This window comes from Rhipicephalus microplus, unplaced genomic scaffold (assembly GCF_043290135.1).
Source record: "Rhipicephalus microplus isolate Deutch F79 unplaced genomic scaffold, USDA_Rmic scaffold_91, whole genome shotgun sequence".
NCBI classification, from domain to species: Eukaryota; Metazoa; Arthropoda; class Arachnida; order Ixodida; family Ixodidae; genus Rhipicephalus; species Rhipicephalus microplus.
This window is the reverse complement of record NW_027464663.1, coordinates 926,360-942,534: the sequence shown is the minus strand read 5'-3', so window position 1 is coordinate 942,534 and position 16,175 is coordinate 926,360. Positions and strand designations below refer to the sequence as shown.

Here is a 16,175-nt window from a genome sequence, read left to right as displayed (position 1 = left end):
GCGCCGCACCACCACCGGGTGGGCTCGAACCTCCAACCTTTTGGTTAACACCCGATCGCGCTAGCCAATTGCGCAACGGAGACAGTCGTGCTCCACTCTCACCACTATCACAACATATCTTCAAAGCTATCATCCCAAAGAAAAAAAGCACCGCACCACCACCGCGTGGGCTCGAACCTCGAACCTTTCGGTTAACAGCCGATCGCGCTAGCCAATTGCGCCACGGAGACAGTCCTGCTCCACTCTCACCACCATCAGAACAAAAGCTATAAGCGCAAAGAAAAAAGCAACACACCACTCCCGAGAGGGCTCGAACCTCCAACTTTTTCGTTAACAGCCCATCGCGCTAGCCAATTACGCCACGGAGACAGTCGTGCTCCACTCTCACCACCATCAGAACATATCTTCAAAGCTATCAGCGCAAAGAAAAAAAAGCAACACACCACTCCCGGGAGGGCTCGAACCTCCAACCTTTCGGTTAACAGCCGATCGCGCTAGCCAATTGCGCCACGGAGGCTGTCGTGCTCCACTCTCACCACCGTCAGAACATTTCTTCGGAGCTATCAGCCCAAAGAAAAAAAATCGCCGCACCACCATCGGGTGGGCTCGAACCTCCAACCTTTCGGTTAAGAGCCCGTCGCGCTAGCCAATTGCGCCAAGGAGACAGTCATGCTCCACTCTCACCACCGTCAGAACATTTCTTCAGAGCTATCAGCCCAAAGAAAAAAAGCACCGCACCACCACCCGGTGAGCTCGAACCTCCAACCTTTCGGTTAATAGCCCATTGCGCTAGCCAATTACGCCACGGAGACAGTCGTGCTCCACTCTCACCACCATCAGAACATATCTTCAAAGCTATCAGCGCAAAGAAAAAAAAGCAACACACCACTCCCGGGAGGGCTCGAACCTCCAACCTTTCGGTTAACAGCCGATCGCGCTAGCCAATTGCGCCACGGAGACAGTCGTGCTCCACTCCCATCACCATCAGAACATATCTTCAAAGCTATCAGCGCAAAGAAAAAAGCAACACACCACTCCCGGGAGAGGTCGAACCTCCACCCTTTCGATTAACAGCCGATTGCGCTAGCCAATTGCGCCACGGAGACAGTCCTGCTTTACTCTCACCACCGTCAGAACAATTTTTCAGAGCTATCAGCCCAAAGGAAAGAAAGCGCCGCACCACCACCGGGTGGGCTCGAACCTCCAACCTTTTGGTTAACACCCGATCGCGCTAGCCAATTGCGCAACGGAGAGAGTCGTGCTCCACTCTCACCACCAACAGAACATATCTTCAAAGCTATCAGCGCAAAGAAAAAAGCAACACACCACTCCCGGGAGGGCTTGAACCTCGAACCTTTCGGTTAACAGCCGATCGCGCTAGCCAATTGCGCCACGGAGACAGTCCTGCTCCACTCTCACCACCATCAGAACATATCTTCAAAGCTATCAGCCCAAAGAAAAAAAAGCAACACACCACTGCTGGGAGGGCTCGAACCTCCAACCTTTCAGTTACCAGCCCATCGCGCTAGCCAATTGCGCCACGGAGACAGTCGTGCTCCTCTCTCACCACCATCACAACATATCTTCAAAGCTATCAGCCCAAAGAAAAAAAAGCACCGCACCACCACCGCGTGGGCTCGAACCTCCAACCTTTCGGTTACCAGCCGATCGCGCTAGCCAATTGCGCCACGGAGACAGTCCTGTTCCGCTCTCATCACCATCAGAACATATCTTCAAAGCTATCAGCGCAAAGAAAAAAATCATCACACCACTTCCGGGTGGGCTCGAACCTCCAACCTTTTGGTTAACAGCCCAACGTGCTAGCCAATTTCGCCACGGAGACAGTCTTGCTCCACTCTCACCACCGTCAGAACAATTCTTCAGAGCTATCAGCCCAAAGGAAAAAAGCGCCGCACCACCTCCGTGTGGGCTCGAACCTCCAACCTTTTGGTTAACAGCCGATCGCGCTAGCCAATGGCGCCACGGAGATAGTCGTGTTCCTTTCTCACCATCAGCAGAACATATCTTCAAAGCTATCAGCGCAAAGAAAAAAGCAACACACCACTCCCGGGAGCGCTTGAACCTCGAACCTTTCGGTTAACAGCCGATCGCGCTATCCAATTGCGCTGCGCATACAGTCGTGCTCCACTCTCACCACCATCAGAACAAAAGCTATAAGCGCAAAGAAAAAAGCAACACACCACTCCCGAGAGGGCTCGAACCTCCAACTTTTCCGTTAACAACCGATCGCGCTAGCCAATTGCGCCACGGAGACAGTCCTGCTCCACTCTCACCACCATCAGAACATATCTTCAAAGCTATCAGCCGAAAGAAAAAAAGCGCCGCACCACCACCGGATGGGCTCGAACCTCCAACCTTTCGGTTAACAGCCGATCGCGCTAGCCCATTGCGCCACGGAGACAGTCCCACTCCACTCTCACCACCACCAGAACATATGTTCAAAGCTATCAGCGCAAAGAAAAAAGCAACACACCACTTCCGGGTGGGCTCGAACCTCCAACCTTTCGGGTAACAGCCGATCGCGCTAGCCACCACCGCCACGGAGACAGTCCTGCTCCACTCTCACCACCATCACAACATATCTTCAAAGCTATCAGCCCCAAAAAGAAAGCACCGCACCACCACCGCGTGGGCTCGAACCTCCAACCTTTCGGTTAACAGCCGATAGCGCTAGCAAATTGCGCCACGGAGACAGTCCTGCTCCACTCTCACCACCATGAGAACATATCTTCAAAGCTATCAGCCCAAAGAAAAAAACCCACACACCACTCCCGGGAGGGCTCGAACCTCCAACCTTTCAGTTAACAGCCGATAGCGCTAGCCAATTGCGCCACGGAGACAGTCCTGCTCCACTCTCACCACCGTCAGAACAATTCTTCAGAGCTATCAGCCCAAAGGAAAAAAGCGCCGCACCACCACCGGGTGGGCTCGAACCTCCAACCTTTTGGTTAACACCCGATCGCGCTAGCCAATTGCGCAACGGAGACAGTCGTGCTCCACTCTCACCACTATCACAACATATCTTCAAAGCTATCATCCCAAAGAAAAAAAGCACCGCACCACCACCGCGTGGGCTCGAACCTCGAACCTTTCGGTTAACAGCCGATCGCGCTAGCCAATTGCGCCACGGAGACAGTCCTGCTCCACTCTCACCACCATCAGAACAAAAGCTATAAGCGCAAAGAAAAAAGCAACACACCACTCCCGAGAGGGCTCGAACCTCCAACTTTTTCGTTAACAGCCCATCGCGCTAGCCAATTACGCCACGGAGACAGTCGTGCTCCACTCTCACCACCATCAGAACATATCTTCAAAGCTATCAGCGCAAAGAAAAAAAAGCAACACACCACTCCCGGGAGGGCTCGAACCTCCAACCTTTCGGTTAACAGCCGATCGCGCTAGCCAATTGCGCCACGGAGGCTGTCGTGCTCCACTCTCACCACCGTCAGAACATTTCTTCGGAGCTATCAGCCCAAAGAAAAAAAATCGCCGCACCACCATCGGGTGGGCTCGAACCTCCAACCTTTCGGTTAAGAGCCCGTCGCGCTAGCCAATTGCGCCAAGGAGACAGTCATGCTCCACTCTCACCACCGTCAGAACATTTCTTCAGAGCTATCAGCCCAAAGAAAAAAAGCACCGCACCACCACCCGGTGAGCTCGAACCTCCAACCTTTCGGTTAATAGCCCATTGCGCTAGCCAATTACGCCACGGAGACAGTCGTGCTCCACTCTCACCACCATCAGAACATATCTTCAAAGCTATCAGCGCAAAGAAAAAAAAGCAACACACCACTCCCGGGAGGGCTCGAACCTCCAACCTTTCGGTTAACAGCCGATCGCGCTAGCCAATTGCGCCACGGAGACAGTCGTGCTCCACTCCCATCACCATCAGAACATATCTTCAAAGCTATCAGCGCAAAGAAAAAAGCAACACACCACTCCCGGGAGAGGTCGAACCTCCACCCTTTCGATTAACAGCCGATTGCGCTAGCCAATTGCGCCACGGAGACAGTCCTGCTTTACTCTCACCACCGTCAGAACAATTTTTCAGAGCTATCAGCCCAAAGGAAAGAAAGCGCCGCACCACCACCGGGTGGGCTCGAACCTCCAACCTTTTGGTTAACACCCGATCGCGCTAGCCAATTGCGCAACGGAGAGAGTCGTGCTCCACTCTCACCACCAACAGAACATATCTTCAAAGCTATCAGCGCAAAGAAAAAAGCAACACACCACTCCCGGGAGGGCTTGAACCTCGAACCTTTCGGTTAACAGCCGATCGCGCTAGCCAATTGCGCCACGGAGACAGTCCTGCTCCACTCTCACCACCATCAGAACATATCTTCAAAGCTATCAGCCCAAAGAAAAAAAAGCAACACACCACTGCTGGGAGGGCTCGAACCTCCAACCTTTCAGTTACCAGCCCATCGCGCTAGCCAATTGCGCCACGGAGACAGTCGTGCTCCTCTCTCACCACCATCACAACATATCTTCAAAGCTATCAGCCCAAAGAAAAAAAAGCACCGCACCACCACCGCGTGGGCTCGAACCTCCAACCTTTCGGTTACCAGCCGATCGCGCTAGCCAATTGCGCCACGGAGACAGTCCTGTTCCGCTCTCATCACCATCAGAACATATCTTCAAAGCTATCAGCGCAAAGAAAAAAATCATCACACCACTTCCGGGTGGGCTCGAACCTCCAACCTTTTGGTTAACAGCCCAACGTGCTAGCCAATTTCGCCACGGAGACAGTCTTGCTCCACTCTCACCACCGTCAGAACAATTCTTCAGAGCTATCAGCCCAAAGGAAAAAAGCGCCGCACCACCTCCGTGTGGGCTCGAACCTCCAACCTTTTGGTTAACAGCCGATCGCGCTAGCCAATGGCGCCACGGAGATAGTCGTGTTCCTTTCTCACCATCAGCAGAACATATCTTCAAAGCTATCAGCGCAAAGAAAAAAGCAACACACCACTCCCGGGAGCGCTTGAACCTCGAACCTTTCGGTTAACAGCCGATCGCGCTATCCAATTGCGCTGCGCATACAGTCGTGCTCCACTCTCACCACCATCAGAACAAAAGCTATAAGCGCAAAGAAAAAAGCAACACACCACTCCCGAGAGGGCTCGAACCTCCAACTTTTCCGTTAACAACCGATCGCGCTAGCCAATTGCGCCACGGAGACAGTCCTGCTCCACTCTCACCACCATCAGAACATATCTTCAAAGCTATCAGCCGAAAGAAAAAAAGCGCCGCACCACCACCGGATGGGCTCGAACCTCCAACCTTTCGGTTAACAGCCGATCGCGCTAGCCCATTGCGCCACGGAGACAGTCCCACTCCACTCTCACCACCACCAGAACATATGTTCAAAGCTATCAGCGCAAAGAAAAAAGCAACACACCACTTCCGGGTGGGCTCGAACCTCCAACCTTTCGGGTAACAGCCGATCGCGCTAGCCACCACCGCCACGGAGACAGTCCTGCTCCACTCTCACCACCATCACAACATATCTTCAAAGCTATCAGCCCCAAAAAGAAAGCACCGCACCACCACCGCGTGGGCTCGAACCTCCAACCTTTCGGTTAACAGCCGATAGCGCTAGCAAATTGCGCCACGGAGACAGTCCTGCTCCACTCTCACCACCATGAGAACATATCTTCAAAGCTATCAGCCCAAAGAAAAAAACCCACACACCACTCCCGGGAGGGCTCGAACCTCCAACCTTTCAGTTAACAGCCGATAGCGCTAGCCAATTGCGCCAGGAAGACAGTCTTTCTCCACTCTCACCACCGTCAGAACATTTCTTCAGAGCTATCAGCCCAAAGAAAAAAAATCGCTGCACCATCATCGGGTGGGCTCGAACCTCCAACCTTTCGGTTAAGAGCCCATCGCGCTAGCCAATTGCGCCACGGAGACAGTCCTGCTCCACTCTCACCACCATGAGAACATATCTTCAAGGCTATCAGCCCAAAGAAAAAAACCCACACACCACTCCCGGGAGGGCTCGAACCTCCAACCTTTCGGTTAACAGCCGATCGCGCTAGCCAATTGCGCCACGGAGGCTGTCGTGCTCCACTCTCACCACCGTCAGAACATTTCTTCGGAGCTATCAGCCCAAAGAAAAAAAATCGCCGCACCACCATCGGGTGGGCTCGAACCTCCAACCTTTCGGTTAAGAGCCCGTCGCGCTAGCCAATTGCGCCAAGGAGACAGTCATGCTCCACTCTCACCACCGTCAGAACATTTCTTCAGAGCTATCAGCCCAAAGAAAAAAAGCACCGCACCACCACCCGGTGAGCTCGAACCTCCAACCTTTCGGTTAATAGCCCATTGCGCTAGCCAATTACGCCACGGAGACAGTCGTGCTCCACTCTCACCACCATCAGAACATATCTTCAAAGCTATCAGCGCAAAGAAAAAAAAGCAACACACCACTCCCGGGAGGGCTCGAACCTCCAACCTTTCGGTTAACAGCCGATCGCGCTAGCCAATTGCGCCACGGAGACAGTCGTGCTCCACTCCCATCACCATCAGATCATATCTTCAAAGCTATCAGCGCAAAGAAAAAAGCAACACACCACTCCCGGGAGAGGTCGAACCTCCACCCTTTCGATTAACAGCCGATTGCGCTAGCCAATTGCGCCACGGAGACAGTCCTGCTTTACTCTCACCACCGTCAGAACAATTTTTCAGAGCTATCAGCCCAAAGGAAAGAAAGCGCCGCACCACCACCGGGTGGGCTCGAACCTCCAACCTTTTGGTTAACACCCGATCGCGCTAGCCAATTGCGCAACGGAGAGAGTCGTGCTCCACTCTCACCACCAACAGAACATATCTTCAAAGCTATCAGCGCAAAGAAAAAAGCAACACACCACTCCCGGGAGGGCTTGAACCTCGAACCTTTCGGTTAACAGCCGATCGCGCTAGCCAATTGCGCCACGGAGACAGTCCTGCTCCACTCTCACCACCATCAGAACATATCTTCAAAGCTATCAGCCCAAAGAAAAAAAAGCAACACACCACTGCTGGGAGGGCTCGAACCTCCAACCTTTCAGTTACCAGCCCATCGCGCTAGCCAATTGCGCCACGGAGACAGTCGTGCTCCTCTCTCACCACCATCACAACATATCTTCAAAGCTATCAGCCCAAAGAAAGAAAAGCACCGCACCACCACCGCGTGGGCTCGAACCTCCAACCTTTCGGTTACCAGCCGATCGCGCTAGCCAATTGCGCCACGGAGACAGTCCTGTTCCGCTCTCATCACCATCAGAACATATCTTCAAAGCTATCAGCGCAAAGAAAAAAAATCATCACACCACTTCCGGGTGGGCTCGAACCTCCAACCTTTTGGTTAACAGCCCAACGTGCTAGCCAATTTCGCCACGGAGACAGTCTTGCTCCACTCTCACCACCGTCAGAACAATTCTTCAGAGCTATCAGCCCAAAGGAAAAAAGCGCCGCACCACCTCCGTGTGGGCTCGAACCTCCAACCTTTTGGTTAACAGCCGATCGCGCTAGCCAATGGCGCCACGGAGATAGTCGTGTTCCTTTCTCACCATCAGCAGAACATATCTTCAAAGCTATCAGCGCAAAGAAAAAAGCAACACACCACTCCCGGGAGCGCTTGAACCTCGAACCTTTCGGTTAACAGCCGATCGCGCTATCCAATTGCGCTGCGCATACAGTCGTGCTCCACTCTCACCACCATCAGAACAAAAGCTATAAGCGCAAAGAAAAAAGCAACACACCACTCCCGAGAGGGCTCGAACCTCCAACTTTTCCGTTAACAACCGATCGCGCTAGCCAATTGCGCCACGGAGACAGTCCTGCTCCACTCTCACCACCATCAGAACATATCTTCAAAGCTATCAGCCGAAAGAAAAAAAGCGCCGCACCACCACCGGGTGGGCTCGAACCTCCAACCTTTCGGTTAACAGCCGATCGCGCTAGCCCATTGCGCCACGGAGACAGTCCCGCTCCACTCTCACCACCACCAGAACATATGTTCAAAGCTATCAGCGCAAAGAAAAAAGCAACACACCACTTCCGGGTGGGCTCGAACCTCCAACCTTTCGGGTAACAGCCGATCGCGCTAGCCACCACCGCCACGGAGACAGTCCTGCTCCACTCTCACCACCATCACAACATATCTTCAAAGCTATCAGCCCCAAAAAGAAAGCACCGCACCACCACCGCGTGGGCTCGAACCTCCAACCTTTCGGTTAACAGCCGATAGCGCTAGCAAATTGCGCCACGGAGACAGTCCTGCTCCACTCTCACCACCATGAGAACATATCTTCAAAGCTATCAGCCCAAAGAAAAAAACCCACACACCACTCCCGGGAGGGCTCGAACCTCCAACCTTTCAGTTAACAGCCGATAGCGCTAGCCAATTGCGCCAGGAAGACAGTCTTTCTCCACTCTCACCACCGTCAGAACATTTCTTCAGAGCTATCAGCCCAAAGAAAAAAAATCGCTGCACCATCATCGGGTGGGCTCGAACCTCCAACCTTTCGGTTAAGAGCCCATCGCGCTAGCCAATTGCGCCACGGAGACAGTCCTGCTCCACTCTCACCACCATGAGAACATATCTTCAAGGCTATCAGCCCAAAGAAAAAAACCCACACACCACTCCCGGGAGGGCTCGAACCTCCAACCTTTCAGTTAACAGCCGATAGCGCTAGCCAATTGCGCCACGGAGACAGTCATGCTCCACTCTCACCACCGTCAGAACATTTCTTCAGAGCTATCAGCCCAAAGAAAAAAAATCGCTGCACCATCATCGGGTGGGCTCGAACCTCCAACCTTTCGGTTAAGAGCCCATCGCGCTAGCCAATTGCGCCACGGAGACAGTCATGCTCCACTCTCACCACCGTCAGAACATTTCTTCAGAGCTATCAGCCCAAAGAAAAAAAAGCGCCGCACCACCACAGGGTGGGCTCGAACCTCCAACCTTTCGGTTAATAGCCCATCGCGCTAGCCAATTACGCCACGGAGACAGTCGTGCTCCACTCTCACCACCATCAGAACATATCTTCAAAGCTATCAGCGCAAAGAAAAAAGCAACACGCCACTCTCGGGTGGGCTCGAACCTCCAACCTTTCGGTTAACAGCCGATCGCGCTAGCCACTTCCGCCACGGAGACAGTCCTGCTCCACTCTCACCACCATCAGAACATATCTTCAAAGCTATCAGCCCAAAGAAAAAAAAGCGCCGCACCACCACCGCGTGGGCTCGAACCTCCAACCTTTCGCTTAACAGCCGATCGCGCTAGCCAATTGCGCCATGAAGACAGTCCTGCTCCACTCTCACCACCATCAGAACATATCTTCAAAGCTATCAGCCCAAAGAAAAAAAAAAGCAACACACCACTCCTGGGAGGGTTCGAACCTCCAACCTTTCGGTTAACAGCCGATCGCGCTAGCCAATGGCACCACGGAGACAGTCCTGCTCCACTCTAACCACCATCACAACATATCTTCAAAGCTATCAGCCCAAAGAAAAAAAAGCAACACACCACTCCCGCGAGGGCTCGAACATCCAACCTTTCAGTTAACAGCCGATCGCGCTAGCCAATTGCGCCACGGAGACAGTCTTTCTCCACTCTCACCACCGTCAGAACATTTCTTCAGAGCTATCAGCCCAAAGGAAAAAAAGCGCCGCACCACTACCGGGTGGGCTCTAGCCTCCAACCTTTCGGTTAATAGCCTATCGCGCTAGCCAATTACGCCACGGAGACAGTCGTGCTCCACTCTCACCACCATAAGAACATAACTTCAAAGCTATCAGCGCAAAGAAAAAAGCAACACACCACTCCCGGGAGGGCTCGAACGTCCAACCTTTCGGTTAACAGCCGATCGCGCTAGCCAATTGCGCCACGGAGACAGTCATGCTTCACTCTCACCACCGTCAGAACATTTCTTCAGAGCTATCAGCCCAAAGAAAAAAAATCGCCGCACCACCATCGGGTGGGCTCGAACCTCCAACCTTTCGGTTAAGAGCCCATGGCGCTAGCCAATTGCGCCATGGAGACAGTCATGCTCCACTCTCACCATCGTCAGAACATATCTTCAAAGCTATCAGCGCAAAGAAAAAAAAGCAACACACCACTCCCGGAAGGGCTGGAACCTCCAACCTTTCGGTTAACAGCCGATCGCGCTAGCCAATTGCGCCACGGAGACAGTCGTGCTCCACTCCCACCACCATCAGAACATAGCTTCAAAGCTATCAGCGCAAAGAAAGAAGCAACACACCACTCCCGGGAGAGGTCGAACCTCCAACCTTTCGGTTAACAGCCGATCGCGCTAGCCCATTGCGCCACGGAGACAGTCCCGCTCCACTCTCACCACCACCAGAACATATGTTCAAAGCTATCAGCGCAAAGAAAAAAGCAACACACCACTTCCGGGTGGGCTCGAACCTCCAACCTTTCGGGTAACAGCCGATCGCGCTAGCCACCACCGCCACGGAGACAGTCCTGCTCCACTCTCACCACCATCACAACATATCTTCAAAGCTATCAGCCCCAAAAAGAAAGCACCGCACCACCACCGCGTGGGCTCGAACCTCCAACCTTTCGGTTAACAGCCGATAGCGCTAGCAAATTGCGCCACGGAGACAGTCCTGCTCCACTCTCACCACCATGAGAACATATCTTCAAAGCTATCAGCCCAAAGAAAAAAACCCACACACCACTCCCGGGAGGGCTCGAACCTCCAACCTTTCAGTTAACAGCCGATAGCGCTAGCCAATTGCGCCAGGAAGACAGTCTTTCTCCACTCTCACCACCGTCAGAACATTTCTTCAGAGCTATCAGCCCAAAGAAAAAAAATCGCTGCACCATCATCGGGTGGGCTCGAACCTCCAACCTTTCGGTTAAGAGCCCATCGCGCTAGCCAATTGCGCCACGGAGACAGTCGTGCTCCACACTCACTACCATCAGAACATAACTTCAAAGCTATCAGCGCAAAAAAAAGCAACACACCACTCCCGGGAGGGCTCGAACCTCCAACCTTTCGGTTAACAGCCGATCGCGCTAGCCAATTGCGCCACGGAGACAGTCATGCTCCACTCTCACCACCGTCAGAACATTTCTTCAGAGCTATCAGCCCAAAGAAAAAAAAATCGCCGCACCACCATCGGGTGGGCTCGAACCTCCAACCTTTCGGTTAAGAGCCCGTCGCGCTAGCCAATTGCGCCAAGGAGACAGTCATGCTCCACTCTCACCACCGTCAGAACATTTCTTCAGAGCTATCAGCCCAAAGAAAAAAAGCACCGCACCACCACCCGGTGAGCTCGAACCTCCAACCTTTCGGTTAATAGCCCATTGCGCTAGCCAATTACGCCACGGAGACAGTCGTGCTCCACTCTCACCACCATCAGAACATATCTTCAAAGCTATCAGCGCAAAGAAAAAAAAGCAACACACCACTCCCGGGAGGGCTCGAACCTCCAACCTTTCGGTTAACAGCCGATCGCGCTAGCCAATTGCGCCACGGAGACAGTCGTGCTCCACTCCCATCACCATCAGAACATATCTTCAAAGCTATCAGCGCAAAGAAAAAAGCAACACACCACTCCCGGGAGAGGTCGAACCTCCACCCTTTCGATTAACAGCCGATTGCGCTAGCCAATTGCGCCACGGAGACAGTCCTGCTTTACTCTCACCACCGTCAGAACAATTTTTCAGAGCTATCAGCCCAAAGGAAAGAAAGCGCCGCACCACCACCGGGTGGGCTCGAACCTCCAACCTTTTGGTTAACACCCGATCGCGCTAGCCAATTGCGCAACGGAGAGAGTCGTGCTCCACTCTCACCACCAACAGAACATATCTTCAAAGCTATCAGCGCAAAGAAAAAAGCAACACACCACTCCCGGGAGGGCTTGAACCTCGAACCTTTCGGTTAACAGCCGATCGCGCTAGCCAATTGCGCCACGGAGACAGTCCTGCTCCACTCTCACCACCATCAGAACATATCTTCAAAGCTATCAGCCCAAAGAAAAAAAAGCAACACACCACTGCTGGGAGGGCTCGAACCTCCAACCTTTCAGTTACCAGCCCATCGCGCTAGCCAATTGCGCCACGGAGACAGTCGTGCTCCTCTCTCACCACCATCACAACATATCTTCAAAGCTATCAGCCCAAAGAAAAAAAAGCACCGCACCACCACCGCGTGGGCTCGAACCTCCAACCTTTCGGTTACCAGCCGATCGCGCTAGCCAATTGCGCCACGGAGACAGTCCTGTTCCGCTCTCATCACCATCAGAACATATCTTCAAAGCTATCAGCGCAAAGAAAAAAATCATCACACCACTTCCGGGTGGGCTCGAACCTCCAACCTTTTGGTTAACAGCCCAACGTGCTAGCCAATTTCGCCACGGAGACAGTCTTGCTCCACTCTCACCACCGTCAGAACAATTCTTCAGAGCTATCAGCCCAAAGGAAAAAAGCGCCGCACCACCTCCGTGTGGGCTCGAACCTCCAACCTTTTGGTTAACAGCCGATCGCGCTAGCCAATGGCGCCACGGAGATAGTCGTGTTCCTTTCTCACCATCAGCAGAACATATCTTCAAAGCTATCAGCGCAAAGAAAAAAGCAACACACCACTCCCGGGAGCGCTTGAACCTCGAACCTTTCGGTTAACAGCCGATCGCGCTATCCAATTGCGCTGCGCATACAGTCGTGCTCCACTCTCACCACCATCAGAACAAAAGCTATAAGCGCAAAGAAAAAAGCAACACACCACTCCCGAGAGGGCTCGAACCTCCAACTTTTCCGTTAACAACCGATCGCGCTAGCCAATTGCGCCACGGAGACAGTCCTGCTCCACTCTCACCACCATCAGAACATATCTTCAAAGCTATCAGCCGAAAGAAAAAAAGCGCCGCACCACCACCGGATGGGCTCGAACCTCCAACCTTTCGGTTAACAGCCGATCGCGCTAGCCCATTGCGCCACGGAGACAGTCCCACTCCACTCTCACCACCACCAGAACATATGTTCAAAGCTATCAGCGCAAAGAAAAAAGCAACACACCACTTCCGGGTGGGCTCGAACCTCCAACCTTTCGGGTAACAGCCGATCGCGCTAGCCACCACCGCCACGGAGACAGTCCTGCTCCACTCTCACCACCATCACAACATATCTTCAAAGCTATCAGCCCCAAAAAGAAAGCACCGCACCACCACCGCGTGGGCTCGAACCTCCAACCTTTCGGTTAACAGCCGATAGCGCTAGCAAATTGCGCCACGGAGACAGTCCTGCTCCACTCTCACCACCATGAGAACATATCTTCAAAGCTATCAGCCCAAAGAAAAAAACCCACACACCACTCCCGGGAGGGCTCGAACCTCCAACCTTTCAGTTAACAGCCGATAGCGCTAGCCAATTGCCCCAGGAAGACAGTCTTTCTCCACTCTCACCACCGTCAGAACATTTCTTCAGAGCTATCAGCCCAAAGAAAAAAAATCGCTGCACCATCATCGGGTGGGCTCGAACCTCCAACCTTTCGGTTAAGAGCCCATCGCGCTAGCCAATTGCGCCACGGAGACAGTCCTGCTCCACTCTCACCACCATGAGAACATATCTTCAAGGCTATCAGCCCAAAGAAAAAAACCCACACACCACTCCCGGGAGGGCTCGAACCTCCAACCTTTCGGTTAACAGCCGATCGCGCTAGCCAATTGCGCCACGGAGGCTGTCGTGCTCCACTCTCACCACCGTCAGAACATTTCTTCGGAGCTATCAGCCCAAAGAAAAAAAATCGCCGCACCACCATCGGGTGGGCTCGAACCTCCAACCTTTCGGTTAAGAGCCCGTCGCGCTAGCCAATTGCGCCAAGGAGACAGTCATGCTCCACTCTCACCACCGTCAGAACATTTCTTCAGAGCTATCAGCCCAAAGAAAAAAAGCACCGCACCACCACCCGGTGAGCTCGAACCTCCAACCTTTCGGTTAATAGCCCATTGCGCTAGCCAATTACGCCACGGAGACAGTCGTGCTCCACTCTCACCACCATCAGAACATATCTTCAAAGCTATCAGCGCAAAGAAAAAAAAGCAACACACCACTCCCGGGAGGGCTCGAACCTCCAACCTTTCGGTTAACAGCCGATCGCGCTAGCCAATTGCGCCACGGAGACAGTCGTGCTCCACTCCCATCACCATCAGAACATATCTTCAAAGCTATCAGCGCAAAGAAAAAAGCAACACACCACTCCCGGGAGAGGTCGAACCTCCACCCTTTCGATTAACAGCCGATTGCGCTAGCCAATTGCGCCACGGAGACAGTCCTGCTTTACTCTCACCACCGTCAGAACAATTTTTCAGAGCTATCAGCCCAAAGGAAAGAAAGCGCCGCACCACCACCGGGTGGGCTCGAACCTCCAACCTTTTGGTTAACACCCGATCGCGCTAGCCAATTGCGCAACGGAGAGAGTCGTGCTCCACTCTCACCACCAACAGAACATATCTTCAAAGCTATCAGCGCAAAGAAAAAAGCAACACACCACTCCCGGGAGGGCTTGAACCTCGAACCTTTCGGTTAACAGCCGATCGCGCTAGCCAATTGCGCCACGGAGACAGTCCTGCTCCACTCTCACCACCATCAGAACATATCTTCAAAGCTATCAGCCCAAAGAAAAAAAAGCAACACACCACTGCTGGGAGGGCTCGAACCTCCAACCTTTCAGTTACCAGCCCATCGCGCTAGCCAATTGCGCCACGGAGACAGTCGTGCTCCTCTCTCACCACCATCACAACATATCTTCAAAGCTATCAGCCCAAAGAAAGAAAAGCACCGCACCACCACCGCGTGGGCTCGAACCTCCAACCTTTCGGTTACCAGCCGATCGCGCTAGCCAATTGCGCCACGGAGACAGTCCTGTTCCGCTCTCATCACCATCAGAACATATCTTCAAAGCTATCAGCGCAAAGAAAAAAAATCATCACACCACTTCCGGGTGGGCTCGAACCTCCAACCTTTTGGTTAACAGCCCAACGTGCTAGCCAATTTCGCCACGGAGACAGTCTTGCTCCACTCTCACCACCGTCAGAACAATTCTTCAGAGCTATCAGCCCAAAGGAAAAAAGCGCCGCACCACCTCCGTGTGGGCTCGAACCTCCAACCTTTTGGTTAACAGCCGATCGCGCTAGCCAATGGCGCCACGGAGATAGTCGTGTTCCTTTCTCACCATCAGCAGAACATATCTTCAAAGCTATCAGCGCAAAGAAAAAAGCAACACACCACTCCCGGGAGCGCTTGAACCTCGAACCTTTCGGTTAACAGCCGATCGCGCTATCCAATTGCGCTGCGCATACAGTCGTGCTCCACTCTCACCACCATCAGAACAAAAGCTATAAGCGCAAAGAAAAAAGCAACACACCACTCCCGAGAGGGCTCGAACCTCCAACTTTTCCGTTAACAACCGATCGCGCTAGCCAATTGCGCCACGGAGACAGTCCTGCTCCACTCTCACCACCATCAGAACATATCTTCAAAGCTATCAGCCGAAAGAAAAAAAGCGCCGCACCACCACCGGGTGGGCTCGAACCTCCAACCTTTCGGTTAACAGCCGATCGCGCTAGCCCATTGCGCCACGGAGACAGTCCCGCTCCACTCTCACCACCACCAGAACATATGTTCAAAGCTATCAGCGCAAAGAAAAAAGCAACACACCACTTCCGGGTGGGCTCGAACCTCCAACCTTTCGGGTAACAGCCGATCGCGCTAGCCACCACCGCCACGGAGACAGTCCTGCTCCACTCTCACCACCATCACAACATATCTTCAAAGCTATCAGCCCCAAAAAGAAAGCACCGCACCACCACCGCGTGGGCTCGAACCTCCAACCTTTCGGTTAACAGCCGATAGCGCTAGCAAATTGCGCCACGGAGACAGTCCTGCTCCACTCTCACCACCATGAGAACATATCTTCAAAGCTATCAGCCCAAAGAAAAAAACCCACACACCACTCCCGGGAGGGCTCGAACCTCCAACCTTTCAGTTAACAGCCGATAGCGCTAGCCAATTGCGCCAGGAAGACAGTCTTTCTCCACTCTCACCACCGTCAGAACATTTCTTCAGAGCTATCAGCCCAAAGAAAAAAAATCGCTGCACCATCATCGGGTGGGCTCGAACCTCCAACCTTTCGGTTAAG

General features: G+C 53.1%; 4 non-coding genes across 4 annotated transcripts; all 4 read right to left on the bottom strand.

Annotated features, from left to right (window-relative positions):
• Positions 1 to 443: 443 nt before the first annotated feature.
• TRNAN-GUU (transfer RNA asparagine (anticodon GUU)) lies at positions 444 to 517 on the bottom strand. The gene has a single exon. It is a non-coding gene; the product is annotated as a tRNA-Asn (tRNA).
• Positions 518 to 3,368: 2,851 nt separating this feature from the next.
• Positions 3,369 to 3,442, bottom strand: TRNAN-GUU (transfer RNA asparagine (anticodon GUU)). Its single transcript has one exon. It is a non-coding gene; the product is annotated as a tRNA-Asn (tRNA).
• Positions 3,443 to 6,007: 2,565 nt separating this feature from the next.
• TRNAN-GUU (transfer RNA asparagine (anticodon GUU)) lies at positions 6,008 to 6,081 on the bottom strand. Its single transcript has one exon. It is a non-coding gene; the product is annotated as a tRNA-Asn (tRNA).
• A 7,561-nt stretch (positions 6,082 to 13,642) lies between these two features.
• On the bottom strand, positions 13,643 to 13,716 carry TRNAN-GUU (transfer RNA asparagine (anticodon GUU)). Its single transcript has one exon. It is a non-coding gene; the product is annotated as a tRNA-Asn (tRNA).
• Positions 13,717 to 16,175: the final 2,459 nt, after the last annotated feature.